The sequence below is a fragment of the Heterocephalus glaber genome, unplaced genomic scaffold, assembly GCF_053883595.1.
Source record: "Heterocephalus glaber isolate CG9 unplaced genomic scaffold, H.glaber_assembly_v1.0 deba00001472, whole genome shotgun sequence".
Taxonomy (NCBI): domain Eukaryota; kingdom Metazoa; phylum Chordata; class Mammalia; order Rodentia; family Bathyergidae; genus Heterocephalus; species Heterocephalus glaber.
In genome coordinates, this window is record NW_028258315.1 from 88,625,740 (window position 1) to 88,646,097 (window position 20,358).

At 37.2% G+C, this 20,358-nt stretch overlaps 1 protein-coding gene and 1 pseudogene across 30 annotated transcripts in view; both read left to right on the forward strand.

Moving 5' to 3' along the window:
- The window catches only part of Erc2 (ELKS/RAB6-interacting/CAST family member 2), a 1,049,338-nt gene that overhangs the window by 423,378 nt on the left and 605,602 nt on the right, over positions 1-20,358 (forward strand). The gene's annotated exons all lie outside the window — the stretch shown is intronic.
- Positions 1,230-7,799, forward strand: LOC110345702 (small ribosomal subunit protein uS2 pseudogene; annotated as a pseudogene).

A 20,358-nucleotide genomic window follows, 5' to 3' on the forward strand; every position in this document is an offset into this window, starting at 1 on the left:
ACTGCAGGATTCACTTTTCTCTGCTGTATGACATTTTTATGTAATTTATTTATTTACTTCATTTGCTATCTATTGCGTTTATCCTTCCTTTCCTGCTTCTTCCACTAGAAAGTTATTTTGTTCAGTGATGTTGCTAAAAGGGGAATACCTAGGACATAGTTAATGCCTATGAATATTTTAAATAAATGGATAAAGTTCTGTGGGAATGTTTTAACACATGACACAGGTGGGTACTTTAGCTTTGGTGCAATCCTAGACAGGACCTAACATGTGTGAAAAAATTCTAGGGTTCCATATGACTCATTCCTGTCATTTTCAAAGACATGTGGCCCAATAACTGAAGTAATTAAAAAGTAATTTCATTTTGTTGAACTCCTCAAAATATCACCAGCTAAATTAATTACATTTTATCCCAGTGAGGGAGACACAACCTTGTCAAAGCCTCAGCAGTGTCTCTGAGGGAAAATCAGAGGTGAAATATTTACAGAACTTTGGAGTTTGGCCTCCAGTGTTTCAAAAGAACCTTTCAGGCAGAACCAATTGGAACTGGCCAAAGTTAATGATACAATAATTTAGGCTTGGTGGACACATCAAAGTAAGGGTTTTAAAGATCTTCTCTTTTAAGACATTGACGTAGGAGTCTGCAGTTTTATCAACAGCTTGCTGACAAAGATGGTTTACATTCTGAAATTCTGATTCTTTGTTTTCACTCATTAAAGGGCATCTAGTATAATTCATCTGTTCATCAATTTATTAATTTATCTGTCTGACAAATGCTTATTGGTTGTCTCCAGTGGGTTGATATTGGCCTAGTAATATAGCTAAGCTTCCTTCCCATCAGCCATTCCTTCCTTCCATCAGCTTTCTTCCTTAAAGCTTGACTGTTCTGTGTCTTCTCACCTCATCTAAATCTTTGCAAACTTAAATGTACATCAAGGTCTTGTATTTGGTGGCTCTCTCCCTCCCTCCTCCCCTCTCTCTCCTCTCTCCATCTTCCAGTTCCTTTAAAACATCTATACAGAGATTGACTTTTAAAAAGTGTTTTTAAAGTTATTTCAGAATTTCTCAATTGTGAGACAACTAAATTTTGGGTTGGATAACTGTTGATGGGGCTTCCCTGGGTTCAACTCACTAGATGCTTGTTTCATTCCCTTTCTTCCCTGTTGAAATATCTGCTGCTTTCTGCACTTCCCAGGGAGGTTCATGGATTCTTGTTGGACTTTAAAGGGATGTTTCCAGTATCCAAAAGCCTTAATGTTCTAAAGACAAAGGCGGAGGATGTTCTCAAATTCCTGTAACAAGAACTCACATAGGTGGCACCAAATTTGATTTCCAGATAGAAGAGTATATCTATAAAAGGAAAAGTGATAACATCATGAATCTGAAGAGGACTTGGAAGAAGATTCTACTTGCAGCTCATGCCATTATTGAAAACTCTGCTGGTATCAGGGTCACGTCATGCAGAAACACTCACCAGTGGGTTGTGTAAGTTTGCTGTTGTGCTGGAGCACTCCTCTTGCTGGCCACTTTACTCCTGTAACCTTCCCCAACCACATTCAGACAGTCATCCAGTGTGTCTTCTGGTGCTTACTGACCCTAGAGTTGACCAGCCCCTTACCTGGATATCTCATATTAACTGCTTGCCATTGCTCTGTGTAACGGTCTCTGCTCTGCACTATGTGAACACTGTACATCTTGTGAAACAACAAGAGGGTTCATTCAGTGCATCTGATGTAGATGCTGGTCTGGGAAGTTCTGTGTGTGCCTTGCATCATCTCCTATGAGGACCCATTAGAGGTCATGCCTGGTCTTTACAGAGATCTTGAAGATATTGAAAAGGAAGAGTAGGGTGCTGCTGAAAAAGCTTTGACAAAGGAGGAATTTCAGGGTGAATAGATTTCCCCAGCCCCATTGCAGCACTACTCAAACTTAATCACAGACTGGTCTGCTGGCTCAGGAGGTCCCTACCGAAAACTGGTCTGTAGCACCCACTGCTTGGCTACTGAATGGGTAGCAATAACCACTGAGTGGCTTAAATTGTACTGCAGACACTTAAGCAAATGGAAATAAGTTTGATGGACAAAAAATTTATCTATCTATCCATCCTATTTCTCTTTCATCCACCCATCTGCCTGTCATCCATCTATCTATCTATCTATCATCTATCTATCTATCTATCTATCTATCTATCTGACATTGCCAAATGATCGTTAGAGGTAAGAGCTCCCTGGTTGAGAACCACTAGGTTAGTCCATTGCTTTAGGCTTACAACAAAGAAGAGCCTTGGAGCTGCCTCACAAGTGAGAGTTTATTCCTTTTGGCAGGAGGAGTGTAGGTTGTGTCTGTGCACAACCAAGTACATCCTTGCTGAATGGTCTCTTTCGAGGGCACATCTGATCAGGCACTTTACAATTGCCTCAGGAGAAAACTCAGAATCTGTAACATGTCTCAGTCCATCTATTTCACCTCCCCAGTACCCCCATTCCAACCTGTAGTTTGAATGCTGAAAGCATATCAAGTTCATTTCAGGCAAGTTCTTTAACCAGTCATACAGTATCCTGCCTCCAGATTTAAGATTTTCTCGGTCTCAAATTGTACTCTCCCTGTCCTTGGCCTCTTCTCCTTTGGCCTCAGTCTCAATATTTTCATCTTCAGGCAGCTCTCTCCCTAACTGATCCTGGATGAACTTAGGTGACCCCATAGCACCTGCTACCGCCCCTAGAATAGCAGATAACCAAGCTTTTATGGGTTTGGTTATTTAATTGCCTGTTTATCCTGCTGGGATATCAATCTAATGGTAAAGATAGGACTATCTCATTTACCATTTATTATTTCCTCAGAGATCAGCATAGGCCATGGTACTTGATTAGTGTTGAAAAAAAAAGTCCAGTAAATTTTTGCAGTAGTGCTAACGTGCCATTTTGAGGAATAATGTACATCTTTAAAAAAATCAATAACCAAGGTTTCAGTTAAAATCCTCCTTCAAAAAAAGTACTTACCAGGGCCAGGGATTTAGCTCAGTGGTTCCGGCACCTGTCTTGCAAGCGCAAGGTCCCGAGTTCCATCCCCGGTACCAAAAAAAACCCAAAAAAACAAAAAGTACTTACCAGTATCAGTGGGTTCAAAGATTTTGGAATTGTAGGTTAAATATTTCACATGAATTTCTTCAAGAATATATTCAACTTAACTCTTTGTCTATGCTATAGAAGTTTAGGATATCAAAATATCAATAGAAAGGATATATTTTTTCTTATTATAAATTCAAAGTAAGCTTTTTCTTATCAAAATGTTAGGGCCATTAACAGGTGCTGTGCTATTCTTATTTTTTGCCTTCTTTCACTTAGCATCATGTTCTTAGAGTGAAAAAATGGAATGATCCCAGTGTACTTATCATTTTAAACTCTGCTATATTTAGCAGAGGATGTAGGAGCTGGAAACCCACAGGTTGAATCCAGTCCACAGAATTAGTTTTCTAGACTCACACAGTGTACTTTTTTTTTCTTGAAGAAACCAAAAGAAATTGCAAGAAATGAAAGTCATGACATTTCACATAATAATATAGATTTCTAGTTTCTCTTCAGCAAAGAGAAACTCTTCCAAATGCTTGAGTTTCTTTTTGGCAACTGTGGGTGGGGGCTGAGGAGGCACTGGTTGCCCCTTGGAGGGAGGGGTCCTCCCAGGCCACCCTGGCCCCACCAGCCTTAAGTTACTCCTTAGCCTCCCTGGCCTGACCTCTATTACCATTTAATTTGCCACTGTAGACTTTAGGTTTAGTCTTTCTCAGTAGGTAAAGGGAGAGAAAGGTTAGCCAGTGAATAAATGAATAAAATATGAGCGTAAGAACATCCAAGTGACAAGGATCTGGTAACAGCTATTATTGAAAGTGCCCTAATTTCCTGGATTCAGAGTTTAATTCTGAAAGGAAGCCCAGTCAAAATTCATTGCATCCTCCCGATGCTGGTTGCAGGGGATGAGGGAATGTTCGGATGCTTCTTGGCCAAGACGCGTCTCTTGCTTTCATGTGCTCCACCTGTCTGAGCATCAACCCCTTGATGCTTTCCTCTGAGGCTTAGAACAACCTGCTTTCCTCTTGCTGGGTGGAAGATTTCCAGCCTACTACATTTTCTTCTCTAGGGAACGATTTTCTCCTCTGTGTTCTTGAGACACTATATTCTAATGGCTTCTCCAGGCCCTGATTTGGGAGGCAGAAAAACCAAGTTGTTGGAAGGAACCCATTGTGTGTTTATAATGTTTTCAAGGTCCCCAGTTTCCAGACTATTCTTATTGGCAGTTGAGGCTAACTTTTGACTTCTAGTGGATGCAGGGTTCTAGGTTAAGTCCTCCGCTTCCCTGAGGCCCACTTCTCTGAAAAGAGGAGAGGTGTTGTTTTCTTACCATCAGCAATGCAGTGCCCTCACCTGACATGTTCTTAAGGCATTCAATAAGTAGCAATAGGTTTTATTATTATGTTGTTGTTGTTACTGTCTTAAACAGGGACTAGAATGACACCCCTCAAAAAATGTCATAAGAGTAGCAAAGGAATGTTTATGAATAATGTGAACAGTCTCTTTTATTACATACTGTTGTATTGTCTAGCTTGTGTGTGCTTTGTCTTCACCAGTGGCAGAAATAGCTCTTGTAGTGTCTCTTTTCCTGGGGTGTGATAGGAATTGTGGAGATGCAGCCTGGAGCCCCATCCACACAGTACAGACATAGAGAACAGGTCCTGCCCACTCAGCCCTGGTCACATCAGAACACAGTTGCTTTTCAGAAGAGGCTTCATCCCATGAGATGAAATGGATATTTATTTTCACAATCTTCAGAGATTAGAAAGAGCAGAACTTCATTCATCATTATCTAGAAAACAACTTTTCATTCAGAATTGTACCAAGAAGAGAAAAACAGAGCAAGAATATTTTTTTTCCCTTTCTCCTTAATTTGATTATTTCCCAAATTTCTTTGTTGGGAACAGTTGTCAGAGGTATGAGAATGGGTTTCTTGGTGCCTTTCCTTGTAATTCTATCTTCTGAATATTTTTGTACCATGTGTAGTCCCCAGATAACCAAGAAACTATTTTTATAGCTTTTACTGTACCATGGTATGAGTTTAAATAGATTTCATTTTAACTTTTGTCAAAGTAACTAATGGGGATAAGGAATCCATAAGAAGGATTAACATGGAAACACTAACCCACATCTTCAGAGGGAAGGTAATTCAAAAACTTCAGTACCCCCTCCAAGTTTATAGAGATTTTTCTGAGAATTGGCATTAGAAACTTGGCATTGGAATAATCTGAATTTTAGCCTTGCATGGTGGCACATTCCTGTAATCCCAGTACTTGGGAGGCTGAGGCAGAAAGATTACAAGTTCAAATACCTCTTAGGCAATTTTAACAACTTAATAAGACCTTTCTTAGTCAATCAATTTCTCAGTCAGTCAGTCAATTAAAAGGGCTGGAAATGTAGGTCAGTGTGAAGGCCCTGGGTTCAGTATCCAGTGAGGCAAAAAAAGTGAATTATATAGAACATGTTACCTCTTTGTGTAAACAGTACTTAGAATTGTTAGCAGCCAAAAAGAAATCTCTTCTTCCATTGAGGTTGTTATAACACACTTTCAATATTGTAGTCCTTTTGTTAAGCATAAAGTTAAATTATTCACAGAAAATGTGGCCATTTCAACTTCAGAGGATCAGGATGCCATCTACTGAATGTTATATTCCCAGAGCTGACTAGTGTCGTGGATTTGGACCTCAATCTATGCTCACCAGAGGGCAGTTGTTAAGGTCCATGTTTTCTAGTAACCATGATGGGTTCTGGACAGAAAAAGGGGAAATTTTCAGACTAAGAACTTAGCTAACACTGTAAATTGAGGGCCTACTGAACGTAGAATGTAATAATCTTGCATTTGAAAATATAACATTATCTTAGTACAGTATTGTCTATGGTGTGTTCTCTAGGATGTTAAAAGAATGCTACAAAATGAGAATATTGGAGTTAAGTAAGTTTGAAAAATGATGATTGCCCAAAACTAAACTGAACTTTCAGAGTATTTTGCCAATTTCTGAAAGAGCATTTACCAAATTCATTTTACTGTGGGATGTTCCCCTTCTCAACCCCCATACCTTTCCCCCCAACAAGAGAGCTTATGTGACTAGTTTCTTCTGGAAAGTCTGTAGGGATGCTAACATTATACATAGCAGTGAGTGTTTGGAGGGAGGACATGGCTGGAAACATGGCTAGTAGTATGAAATGGCAGGATCCAGGATCAGGAGCAGAAAGGCTGTGTTCATGTGGGAGTTCAGAACTTTGAGTTCTTGAGTATGACTGAAGTAGGAAGGGAAACCTTCACGTATCTTTTACTTCATCAGGAATGGCATTTTCTATAGATTCCCTTTTTAGAAAAAAATGCCAACAAAGTTCAGTAATGTGCATATGGTTTTAGGATCCCTGTCTCACTCTTTGGCTCCTTTTTTGGTGACTTCCTCTGTATTCTGCTTCCCCTCCTACCTTTTAAATGTAAGCCTCTCATTTCTGGACATATATTATATACTTTCTTTGAGGATGTTTTCAGTATTTCTGGGGGAAAGTTATGTACTTCACTTTTATAGTTGTTGGCTTATCTATCTATCACTCCCTCTAGAAGGCTACCAGAGGGCAAGAATGTATTTATCTCTGCATCCCTATAAAAAATAATAAACATTAGTTGTTGGTTGTGAATGGTTCGATGAAAGGAGATATTTTTGTTTTCTAGGGCTGCCATGACAAATTACTGCAAACTAGGTGGCTTAAGACAATAGAAATTTATTGTCAGTTCTTAGTGCCAGTAATCAGAAATTAAGGTGTTGGCAACACTGCACTCCCTCCAGAGGCTTCAAGAGAGAAGCCTCCTAGTCTCTTCCAGCTTCTGGTGGCTCCAAGACTTGGTTACATAGCTTTAGTCTCTTCTTTCGTCTTCACATGAACTTCTTCTGTGAGCCTGCTGTGCATATCTTTAAAAGGACACTTATCATCGGATTTAGGGCCACCCAGATAATGCAGGACCATCCCATTTTGAGATCTTCAGTTACATCTGGAAAGACTGTTTTTCCACATGAGGTCATAATCATAGGTTCTAGAAAATTGGGTAAATCTTTTGATGGTCTGCCATTCAATGTACTGTAGATAGTAAGTAGATTTTTCAAGATTGGAGAATGCTTAAGAAAAGCCTACTGTCAGACCAGAAAGCCAGCTATGTATGTACATGTGAAGATTCAGGTGGAGTGTTCTAGATCTAGGGATTCAATATAAGCCCACCATTGCTCTCCAAACTTGTATGTCTAGAAGACATCACTGCTTCATATTACCAAGTTTTTTACTAAGTTGCCTTAGTGTCCTTCTTAACATAGGCTCTCTGAAGAATTTTCTAATTGACTGGAGTGGGCTTGTGAGGCAAACAGAATCCCTGAGATAAATACAGCAGACTTTCTAAGAGGAATGGAGTCTCTTTGAAAGTTTGCCAGAAGAGCCCACGGAATTCAAGCTTACAGGAAATGGTACACAAATATATTTTATCCAGCAAAAATGCGTTCCTCATAGAGAATGTTTTGGGGGATGAAGTGAATGTGATTGCCCATTCTTCTAGTTGTTTGTGCTTCCCAGTAGGATTGAAGATGTCTGGTGAGAAGAATCTCAGGAGGAAAGGAAAGCTCTCCCTCATTTACACGCTACTTTCAAATGTATAGTAGACATTGAGACCATGTTGGTTAATGTGACTGCTTCTTAAATAACTCAAATTGTGCTTCCTTAATGGAGATAAAGGGATCTGGCAATATGTTTTCCTTGACAACATCCTTACTCATCTTGTCTTTGTGTAAACTTGTTGCATTTGACTTGCATCAGAGCGACGTGCTCAGCTTGCTACATTTTGTTTATCCGTCAGAAGGCTGTAGTTCTAGACATATTTCCCTGCTGTGGCTCCAACAGTACTTCCTTTAGATTACTACTCTCATTTCTGGGTACTTCTTATTTTTCAGTTAGATAGGATGCTGTTAGCACATTTTCTCCCTCTCTGTAATTCTGGTAATTGTTAAGGATAGGGCTTTGAATTTCAGGGGTGTTTCTAAGACACTGTTTAGTGTCTAAATGTGATGCACAGTGCTGCCTGTATCTGCCTTTAGATTGTCCTGAAAATAATTACTGTTTAAATGGGTAAATGCCTAATGACGAAGTTTGCTGATAGGCTATCAGACTGCTCAGAAACAACAGTCCTTTAGTTTATGAGTGGTTTAACTGGTCTCGGTATTGTAGAACATGAACTAACAAAGTGAGACCACAGAATGTCAGAGTTGTAATTGACCACTAAGTTCCACCTCCTCATTTTATGGATGTAAAGACAGTTAGAACTCCCTATTACCTGTGGTTATTCTTTGAGCAGCTTAGTTGTGATTTCTTTGATAAAATTGTAGAATTTGAAATAAAGAAACCACTGCTATAAGGGTAATACAATAGAATATTAAGTCAGCACTCAGGAGGGAGGGAGGGAGAGAGAGAGAGAGAGAGAGGGAGAATATTTGCAGCATGAAACAAATTTTCAAGATCATAATGTTCTTTACCATAATAGCATTATGACCATGCTAAATATTTTCAAGAGCAATGATGATAAACCCAGAAGGGGATAGCTATTGGTTTCCCTTAAAAGAACAAAAGAAAACAAAAAAGATTGTAAGTAGCTTGACTGTAATTTTTAAGTGTCGCAGAAGATCTTGCTCCTGGCTTAGTTGGTTTTTATAGTGCTGTTCACTTTTTTCACTTGTGGAGCTCAGTTTTTTTTTTTTTTCTTTTCTTTTCTTTTTTTTCTGACTCTGTTCCTTAGTAAGAAACTGCTTCCAAGTTGGAAGAGGCTGTAACAAGTCCCAACAGAGAAACAGTCGCTTGATCTGGCCAAGGTAAATTTGCAGAGGGCTCGGTGTTACTGCCCATTTCAGAGTCACTTATGCTCTTCCTAAAAGTCAATGATGTGAAATCCCAACTTAGCTTAAATGTGAAAGTGTGGTTCTAAATTCAACATGTACCTTATTTGAATGTTACAGTGAACCCTTGGTCATGAACCTGCCTTTCCTTCAGCTATTTCTGTCTATAAAAGATATTCCTGAAAATCTGAGGGTAGGAAAACTGTTTTCATTATTTTAAAAAGCAAACTCGTGAAAACTATTTTAGTACAAAATATCTGGCTGAAGTTGAAACGCAATGGCATATAAGAATATGTAGAGGAGCATGCTTATAATTCTAGCACTAGGGAGGCTGAGGCAAGTAGATTTCACATTCAGTCCCAGCCTGGGTAATTTAGTGAGATTTGGAAAGAAAAAGAATTAAGATGTGTTATGTACATGTACCAACTTTGCACAATGAATGTAATCATTATAATCTACAAACATGTGCTAATAAAATTTTTTAAAAAATTAAATCAAGATAAAAATTTTTTAAAAACTGGGACTCTAGCTTAGTAGTAGAGTGCCACTGTGGTGGATCTCAAGTACCCACCTGCAACACACACAGAAATACACACAAAAAAAGTAGAGAGCAATGTATCTTTTGTAGGCTTTTCTACTGGATGACATTTTGTTTGGAGCACTGTACACTGGATCATGAGTAGAGCTCCTATTTGCTGCTCTATCTAGACAGGGAAGCAAACACTAGTATACGTATCTATGTAAGTATATAGAATACATGAATATATAATAAACATTGTCTTTCTGTCTGCCTATCTATCTATCTGTCTTTCTGTCTGTCTCATAGCTCTAAGATTATAGCCAAGAGCCCCCTCAGAGCTTTGATATTTCACATGTAAATAACACTTACTTGGTCTGTATGTGTCTCTCTGTCTGTCTAGGTATTTGAAAGCATAACACACATATCGTAATATGAGCACCATCATTTTTTCTGCTTCATGCCACATTCCTTTTCATTCCTGAGGTTGTCATTCATGCTGCTCAAATATCTCCTGCTTTCCTCCTTATGAGTGTGGTGTTGCTAATGGGCCCTTTGCAGAGTGACAGACAGGTAATCAAGTCTCAGCCCTGCCACATAGAAACTGTGGCGCTCCAAGCTTTATATAATGGAGAATGATAACTATCTGTTTCAGAATGCTGATGGGCCTCATGAAACTCCTTCATAAGTGTTAGCTAATGTTATCATAGTTGTTGTCAGTGTGATTAGCTTTTACTGATAACTGCTATAATATTATCATACAGTACTATGGTGATCGAATTTACTAACCATATGTGGATAATGAGATATATAATGTACCATGGTAATCATAAATCACATTACTATTGACTATTAAACAGCAGCCGGGTTCATTCTAGTTTTTTTATACATTGTATCCTTGTAAATCTTATTTTAATAAATCCTGTGTTATCATCTGTACTATTATCCTTATTTTATGGATGAGGAACTAGTGATTAGAGAGATTTTGTGTTTCTGTGGAGTGTGGTGAATAAGTGGAAGGTTAGGATTTGAATTCGAGTCTAGTTATAGAGCATCTACTCGTAGCCATTTTCCTTTCCTGCTTTCCAACAGCATATTAATGAACTAGATAGAGCCATAGTAGTTATATAACCCGTCATATATAATTTTTCCTGGGAAGACTATGTTCTTGCCTTTCCCTCCATTTAGCCTTTCTTCCTGAAGAGGAGTAAATAGGAAATGTATATGGCCAACTGATTTCCTGGGAGCTCAGGGGCTAGCTGGATTTATCTTACTTAGAGTTTCCCATACAAGTTGGTGGCTGGCATTCCTTCATTTACAAAGAAAATTGACTAATGTGTTAATATAATCCTTGTTTTTATCATTTGTGTAACTGAGTGTGAAGTAGGCACTTAACAAACTCTTATTTATTTGCTTATGTGCCTTTCCAGAAATAGTATATATACACACAGCAAATATTTCTTTTTCTTTTGACCAGTTACAAATATGTACATGTACTGGAACAGACATTGCATTTAACATTTGGCTTTCACAAAAGTTTCTGCAATTTGCTGTTTGTCTTTTTCATGAAAGTATTTAAAGTTTATCTTATTTGCTTTTGCTTTATGGTAGTGAGGCTTTTTCATTGCCTAAAGGGTCTCCTGTACCCTGAGAATATAAAGAAAGGCATCCATATTTCTGTTAGCACTTTTCTGGAATAATTTTTTGCATCTAACTCTGAGTTCTACTAGGAACTTATTTTTACCATAAGGATTTTAAGATTTAATTTTATTATTTTTAATTGAATAGTCAGTTTTGAGCAATTATTTATGGAAATATTCATGTTTCCCAACTGAATCTATATGTTACCTTAATTATACATTAAATTTTCATATGCTTATGAATCTGTTTTGGACTTCATCATTTTTCTTCATGGACTGATTTGTCTTTTTCTTCTGGTATCACTGCTAAATTGTTTTAATTACCAAAGCTTTAAAATGTGTTTAGTATCTGGATTACTCACCTCTTGGTTCTAGATTGGCGTTTAGGATAGGTAATGTTTGAGACTATCAAGGAAAATTTTGTTGGTTTCTATTTCTCATCATTTTTCCTTTCCCTTCTTTCCTTTCCCCTGCCCCTCCCACTACCCCTACCCCTTTGGACCATTTCTTCTTATTTTACATTATCGATTATTCATTCTAATCATTGGTACATTTTAGGTATACAATATAATGACATTCATCATTGGAAATTTGCACCTTTACATAGTCTCTCTTGGTTCTTATTTTTCACCCTTGCCTAGCCCTCCCTTCAACCCCTCCAGTCCTCCCTATTTACAAAGATTTTGTTCCTATTTTTCCATTTTCTCATATTAATCCCATTCCCTTCTGTCCTTTCCCCTAGCCCTCCCACTTCCTTCCCCTTTGCCCCTTTTCTTCCTATTTCACATGACCTATTATACATTTAGTCCTTATTTACACTTTCAGTTTCTCACACCAGAGAAACTATTCAGTATTTACACATGTGTGTCCTATTTATTTCACTTAAGAGTATTGCCTCAATGTGCATCCACTTAGCTATAAATGTCTCTAATTTCTCATTTTTGATGGCTGAGTAGTACTCCATTTTATAAAAAAACCCACATTTTCTTTATCCAGTCTCCAGTTGCTGGGCATTTGGGCTGTTTCCAAGTTTTAGCTATTATAATCTGTGCTGCTATGAACATGGGTGCACATATATCACTGTGGTATGATTCTTTTAATTCTTTGGGGAAGATCCCCAGCAGTGGAATAGTGGGGTCAAATGGGACTTCCAGTCCTAGTTCTTTGAGGTATCTCCATACTGATTTCCACAGTGCTTGCACCAGTCTACACTCCCACCAGCAGTGGAGCAGGGTTCCTCTTTCCCCACAGCCCCACCAGCATTTATTATTGGTCGATTTCATGATAGCAGCCATTCTTTCTGGAGTGAGGTGGAATCTCAGTGTTGTTTTCATTTGCATCTCTCGAATGACCAGTGATGTTGAACATTTTTTCATGTATTTATTTGCTATTTCTACTTCTTTGTCTGAGAAATGTCTGTTCATTTCAAATGCCCATTTTTGGATTGGGTCTTTAAATTGGGGAGGTCTGATCTTTTTAAGTTCTTTATAGATTTGAGATAGTAGACCTTTGTCTGAGGAAGAGCAGGTGAAGATTTTTTCCCGGGTTGTCTCTTCACACTGTTGGTGGTTTCTCTTGCTGTGCAGAAGCCTTTTAATAAGAAGAGATCCCATTTGTTGATTGTGCTAGTTCACGGGCAACTGAGGTTTTGTTCATAAAATCGTTTCCTGCACTGATGTCTTCAAGGGTTCTACCTAACCTCTGTTCCAACTGGTTCAGAGTTTCTATTTTAATATTTAGATCTTTAATCCATTTTGATTTTAGTTTAGTGCATGGTGAGAGATACAGGTCTAGTTTTAATCTTTGGCAAGTTGAAGGCCAATGTTTCCAGCACCATTTATTAAAGAGGCTATCTTTCCTCCAGTGAGGGTGTTTGGCTCCTTTATCGAAGATGAGATGGCTGAGTGTGTCTGACTTTGTGTCTGCATCTTCTGATCTGTTCCACTGGTCCTCAGGTCTGTTTCTTTGGCAGTACCATGCTGTTTTTATCACAGTAGCTTTGTAGTAGAGTTGCAGGATGGGGATTGTGATACCCCCTGCCATGTCTCTGTTACCTAGAATTGCTTTTGCTATTCTGGGTCTCTTCTTGTTCCAAATGAATTTTTGGATTGTTTTCTCGAGGTCTGTGAAGTATGCTGCTGGGATCTCAATTGGAATTGCATTAAATCTATATAGCAGTTTTGGAAGTATGGCCATTTTCACTATATTAGTTTCTAAAGGAAATATTTGACTTTGCCATTTCCCCACCCCTAGATGCCAGTAGAGCCAGAAATGAACCTGGACTTGGGCAGGTAGAATGTATTTTGAACCAAAAAAATGGGACTTTAAATTACAACTCTTTCACAGTAGTCCCATGAGGAGAACCTCATAGACACCCAGTATTGCATTATGCAATAGTTATTAGTTATGTTAACTTAAGAATTACAGAGATATAAAGAAAGATAAGACAAACTTGTATAGGTGTTGTAGATTGATGAAATCAAATAAAAATTGCACACTAAATGAAAATATAATGTTAATACAATTTAAATTAATTATATTAATTAAATATGAAGGACAATGTTTTCTAGATATGAATTTATACTTGATTTGAATATAGCAATTGCTATGGCTCAGGGACTGGTTCTGGAGGTCTACAGAGTGGTGCACTGTAAGGGGGTTTCAGTTTTCTTACTGATTATCATGGTTTCTTGTTTGCATGGTCACCATCATGTCCTGTGGCTGAGGCCTGGAGGGAATATATCAAAGAAATAAGAAGCCCTTTTGTGATTTTTCCCTTCCACCCCAACACATTCTTATATGCAAACACAAAGGCATGTAGATCTGTTCCTCAGTTTATGATGGGATTACATTCTGATAAGCCCAATTATAAATTTAAAATAGTGGGAAATGCATTTAATACACCTAACCTACCTAACGTCAGAGTTTAACAACACAGTATACTGTGAAGTGTTTGATGTTTCCCCTTGTGATTGATCATGTAGCTGACTACCCAGCATTATGAGAAACTGTTGTACCACATATTGGTAATTCAAGAAAAGAGCAAAATTCAAAGTTCATGTGAATTACTGAATGTATATCACTTCTATAACATTATATAGTAAAAAAATTATTTGCAGGTTGGGGATTTAGCTCAGTGGTGCCACCACCTGCCTGACAAGCGCAAGGTCCTGAGTTGGATCCCTGGTGCCAAAAAAAAATATTTGAGTTGAACCATTGTAAATAGAGGACAGTCTGTATTGAAACAGCAATCCTTAATTATAAGAAGTTATTTATATGATGTAGAATAGGTTCATTTTTAATTTTTGAGATCAAAAATTAAAATAAAAAATTATCTTTAAGAAAATGACAATATGAAGAAGAGAAAAATATTTAAATAATTCTTGTAGCAAACTCATGAATCCTTCAACACAGATTCTCATTCTCTAAGAATATTTGGGTACTACAACTCTTAAATATGGACTTAATCAGATGACATCAGTCCCTAATTTATTAGTTGTTTACAAGTATTTCAGGAATACCTGCATGGATGTTAATTATTTGGATTTATTGAAAACCACTGACCTTGAGATCATAAAAATATTATTTAATCTTAATATTAAAGTATCAGTTATTTAAATTCTTTGGGCTTAAATGATAGTTTGGAAATTTGATGACATATTTAAATAGGATCAATATTTTAAAATCTAACGTTAAATCACAATTTCATGTTGAAATGTAACTTTCTCACTTGAAGGGAAAGTGCAATATGAATGATACTTGCTATTTTCTTTTTTTTTGGATACTTGCTATTTTTTTAAGCTTATTTTTCTTATTAATGTTTGGAAGATGGATCTTTTAGATCTTTGAAGGTACTAAGATTGATAACTTTGCAAATTTGTTTTAAGTATTTTGTATTTATAATAATCATCATGTTGCAAAATAACATTGATTTTGGAATTTCTTACTTCCTTTTATAATAATTCAGAAATATTATGACAGCTATAGTTTTATAGTGAACATAAAAACTAGTGAGGTAAGTTCACCGAGGTAAGGTTAGTGTTGGAAGTTTTATTAACAAAAACTTTAAGTATTAACACATGAGTTACAGTTCCCATGTGTTTTCAGAAATTTGCTGGAGCTGAACTGAACATTAAATATTGAACTTTGGACTAGTCACTTAAAACCACCTAATTTTAGTGTAAGAAGTAGCCCAAAACTTAAGTATGAAAACAGGCTTTATAAAGTTGGCTGTATTATTAACCCACATATGATATGAATTCTCCCATGTAGGTGATGCAAAGTACTCTTAAACCAACCTTGTTGTCTTCAAGTAGGTGGTATGTGAGACTTGGGTATAATTTTTTGACAGGTAGGTGAAACAAATGCATCTTTACAAACTGAAAATCTCAGCTGTGTTATTAACAAGCTGGCGATTGTAACAAGTTTTAAAAGAATAACATATGGATATATAGTACTAAATATCTCTGAATTTTATTTTTTGAATTGAAAGTATATAAGAGAGCAGACATAATATTAGAGGTATACTATAAATATAATATAGTATAATTAATACTATAATATAGCCTATAATATAGCCATTATTATTTCTCCTTGTGCTATCTAAATATTTTTAAGTATAATGTAGGTTTTTCTCCTTGCTTAGTATATAAGCCTTTGATTGCTAGCTGGAAGCCAGCACACACAGGTGGGATTATATAGTCCTTTTTGCCCATGTAGTAGAACTCCACAGACTGCAGTGACCACCAGGAGTATAAATACCTCATTGACATTAACTGGCTGCCTTGAAGGGCTGAAGGCTTAGCTGAGGTGACCAAATCTCTTGTTACTCATGACAGACAATGAGAGAAACTTTATAACCAAAAACTGAATTCCTGGGACTCTTTTAGGAAAGGGATTTCTCTGGGTTTTCAACTGTAAAATGTCCTCTCCTTACACATTATTGTGAATTTGATCTCAGACATGTATATCTAACTGGGAGTGTTTCTGTAAATGTGCCGAAGGCATCCTAATCAGTCTTATGGAGAAATATTAGTATAATTCCAGGACGGCTCCTCTATGCCCAGGTTAGACTCTAGTGCAGGCTCTGTAATATCAAGGAGTTTGGAGACATAAAGCCCTTTGCTTTTGGGTATTTCCCAGCCATCTTAAACTGTAGGTGTCTAATCCTGAACTCCTGATTTTTCTTTTCTCAAGCTTGATTTTCCTCTTTCCTAGCACTGGCAATAATTCTGCTATCTCCTGAGCTGTTCCAGTCAGTAATTCAGGAATTATATTTGATTTCTTCCTCCCTTTCATTCCACATGCACAAACACTCAGTTCTGCCTGCTGTCTTTGAGATTGCATCTCAAAGTATATCTCACACAGCCACTTTTTTTCTCCACCACTTTCATTATGGATGGAGTAGGCACTGTCTGCCTCCCTCTGGTCACTGCAGCAGCTCCCTACCTAGCTGCAGGCTCCATTTCTGTCCCCTGGTATCTATTTTCCATAGAATACCTGAGGATTTTTAAGAAAATGTGCATCAACTTGCCCGTTCTTGGCTAATCACAAGACTCTACCACACTCTTTAGTAACTTGCGTGATTTCTGGTTCAACAAGGTATCATGTATTCATCTTGAATATTTTCCTCAGACCTAATAACTCCAATTTGAATTTAATATTACAAGGCTTAGTTCTTAGATTTCATATTTGTATTACTCTTCTCTTATCTAAAACTTATTTTTATAAAATATATGGACAGTATACATATTTTCTCTATCCCCACCCCCAAGTTCACTCACATATGGTTCAATAAGGCAGAGGCTATCTTGTTAAAAAGGTTGAATCTCTAACACCTAGAATTATGCCTGGTACAAAATAATTTCATGTTTGTTGGAAGAATGAATAATTCTAGTTACTGGACCTAAAAGGGCGCCTATAGATATCAAAATAGCTTCAGAAGTCAGGGTTAAGTGCATAACTGAGCATAGGATAAGAGATGAACAAAGTCCCATCAGCACAGTCATTTTTTGATGGCTAAAAAGTGACTTTGTATATGATTAGAGATTGGTCTGAACTTTTTTTTTTGAACAATGATTATTCTGAATTCTTTCAATAAGACTCCAGAAAGACTTATGCTAAGTGAATCATCCCATCAGTTAGGTCAATGACAATGACTCAGTTCTCTTTTGTGTCGATCAGTAGCCTCTACAGTAGCTTAGATGGATGAAGTCTGTGATCCTCCTGTCTCATGTGACCTGGTCTCCAGGTGGTGCATCTCAGTGACACAGCCTTTCTGAGTACTTCTTTGAGTCCAGCTCTCTATCCTTTTGAGGTCACGAAAGCTGGACCCCAAGTCAATGTGGTGGTATTTCTTGTGGCAGGGTTCAGACAATCTTGTATTTGCTGCTGGGCAGAAATCTTCCTTGCAGCATCTAAATATAAGGGAGATGGAAATCTTAAGTCTAGGACTCTGTTCCAGTGCTAAAAATTTTGTGATTATTAGAGTCATAAACCTGTGCTGTCAATATGTTAGTCATAAGATAGCATATATGGCTACTGAGCTCCTGAAATATGGCTGGTCCCAATGGAGATGTACTGAAAATATAAAATAAGTGCTGGATTTTGAAGATAATCTTAACTGAAAGGAATGTAAAATATCCATTAGTATATTTCATATTGATTATATTAAATAATATTCTAGATATAGTGAGATAAATAAAATGTTATTAAAATTAATCTCACTTTTTTTCTTTTTACTTTTTTTTGTTTTTTGAGACAGGATCTTGATATGTCGCCCAGGCTGCCCTTGAACTCACTGTGTAGCCCAGGCTGGCCTCAAACTTGTGGTGATCCTCCTGCCTCAGCCTCCTGAATGCTAAGATTACAGGCATGCACCATCATGCCTGCCTGGCTTCTTTTTACTTTATGAGTGGGCCTATTGGAAAATTTAAACCTACAGATGTGGCTGGCATCATATTTATTTTGGATACATGGTCTTAAATCTTGTTCCTGGAAGTATGGGCACACCTGTGAAGCAATTCTAGCCAATCCATGCACCTCAAACACCACTCACTTTACCAATAGAAAAAAGTCCCTCCTCATGCCAATTATGTTAATTGAGCAATTTTCAGATGTTCATCAAATACAAAGGATATTAAGGAGCCTTTGGTAGCTAACTCTGGAATGCATTTAATTAAAGTCTTTCATAAGCTAATTAACTCTCCTAGAGAATTTATTTACAGTTGGAAAATACACCCATTGACCCACCCAGGCACCCCTCCACATTGACCCGCATATCACAAAGTGTGTGCTGAATGCAATATTTTAAAATAAATATCAGACAGTATAACAATCTAGTACATGTTTGAGCACAAAACCTTAGCTATTGGTTCTCTACTCTTCCTGAGGGCTGTTGATCGGCCACCTTTTATATACTGTAGGAATGCTGCTTTATTGCATTCCTACAGTATATAAATCACTGGATTAGAGGCTATGGAAAGTAGAATAATAAAATATAGTAACAATAGCAAAAATTTATTGAGTGTTTCTAGGTGCCAGGCACTGTGCTAAGTACCTAAACGTGTTACTTAATTTAATCCTAAAAATAACTAGATGTAAGAGGTACTGTTATCCTTATATAACACTTCAGTTATGTTCCTGACATTTGTAAGTTCTGTAGGTGAGTATTTTGCCATGAATCGGTTGAACATATATCTGCAGTGCAGAGGATGTTTGAAAACATTTGTTCACCCAAGAGCCCCTTGTCTGTTCAAACTGAACTGAAGCAAATTGGCTTCTTCTTCAGTCTCTCTCTCTTTTCCAAGGCCTTGTTCTTTATTCCCTGTGCTCATTCCCCAGGACCTTACTGATTTTTCATGTTAACTCTGTCCTTGGCTCTTGTCATTTTTCCCCTTCTTTGAATTTGAGGTTAAAGGAGATGGGAAGTAGATTTTGTGTAGAAAAAGTGGTAGGAATACAATGGCCTATTTCTTCTAGTTCATAGTTATCTGTAAAACAAAAAAAAATCTTTCAAGTTTTAAGGTGCCCACCTTTTAGCAAACCCAGGAGAAATTATTATAATGATTGTGGAGTAGTTTAACACTTCCCATGTTGGGGACTGGGGGTTATGGAGGAAGACCTGCCTTTAGAGGTCACTTGAGAATCCAGACTTAGCAGTTCTGACATCCTATAGTCCTACCATCTGGAAAATGTGGACTCCCAGATCTCTGAGGAAGGGAAGAGTGTGGGGTGGCACTGACAGGAAGTGTTGTATCTCACTTCTATTTAAATTTTATGAGTGACATCAGGCTTTTATGTTCCTGAGAAGGGTCTAGGCCTCATGATCTTCCATCCCCCCATTCCACAAGGGAAAGAGTTGGATATGAGTAAGATCTGGTGGTTACTACCACAGCAACCTTGGAGTCTTAGGTTATTTTTAGTGTTTGTCTCTTTAGAGGCTGTGTATGTTATGCATACATTGAACTTTAAAGCTGTCTCCTCATTTGAATGATTGCAAGTTGAATCAAATTCAAACATACCCTTAACCCAAGTCTACTATTAGGAAAAACAAACAAATGAAACTTTGACGGTGAAATAAAGCTGTATTGAGAGCTTTTATGAGTGTTCTAGTTTCATTTTCTTTTAAAGTTGTTCTTTGTGATAGCATGTTTATTTAATTCTTAAAGCGTTGTCAAGTAAGCAGCATTTAATCTGTGAACATTTTCAAGTGGCCTCTTTTTCTCCCTCAAGTGTTTTGCTCTCAAGTGTTGTTGTAGTAGTCATTTTAAAATTGAAATGAACCATTTGATATTTAAAAATTATTTATGGCACATCAAATAGCACTTAGTGTTTTGTCTCAACGTTGAAACCATTTCTGAAGGCCCCTATAAAAAAAGGTTGGGAGCCTTTTGTATATAACTTTTAGAAACATACTTCAACATTGGAACTGGTTATAATTAATAGGTACTGACATGAAGATTAATAATGCTTAACTCTGATTTCGGCAGTTTTTGCCAATTTTATTGCCATAGGCCTTTTCTTTCAAGTTATTACTTGGGACTGAAGTGGTATAACAAATGTTTTACACTACTAGATAAAAGGTTAAAATTTCATATGTTATATTGTCTTTACACATGCACATACAAACACACATACACATAGACATACATTTGATCAAAAGGAAACAAGTAATTTCCTAAAATGGAAAGATCATCGTAGTTATAACATTACTGTCTCATTCCTATGTCGTTAAATCATATATAAAAATTGGG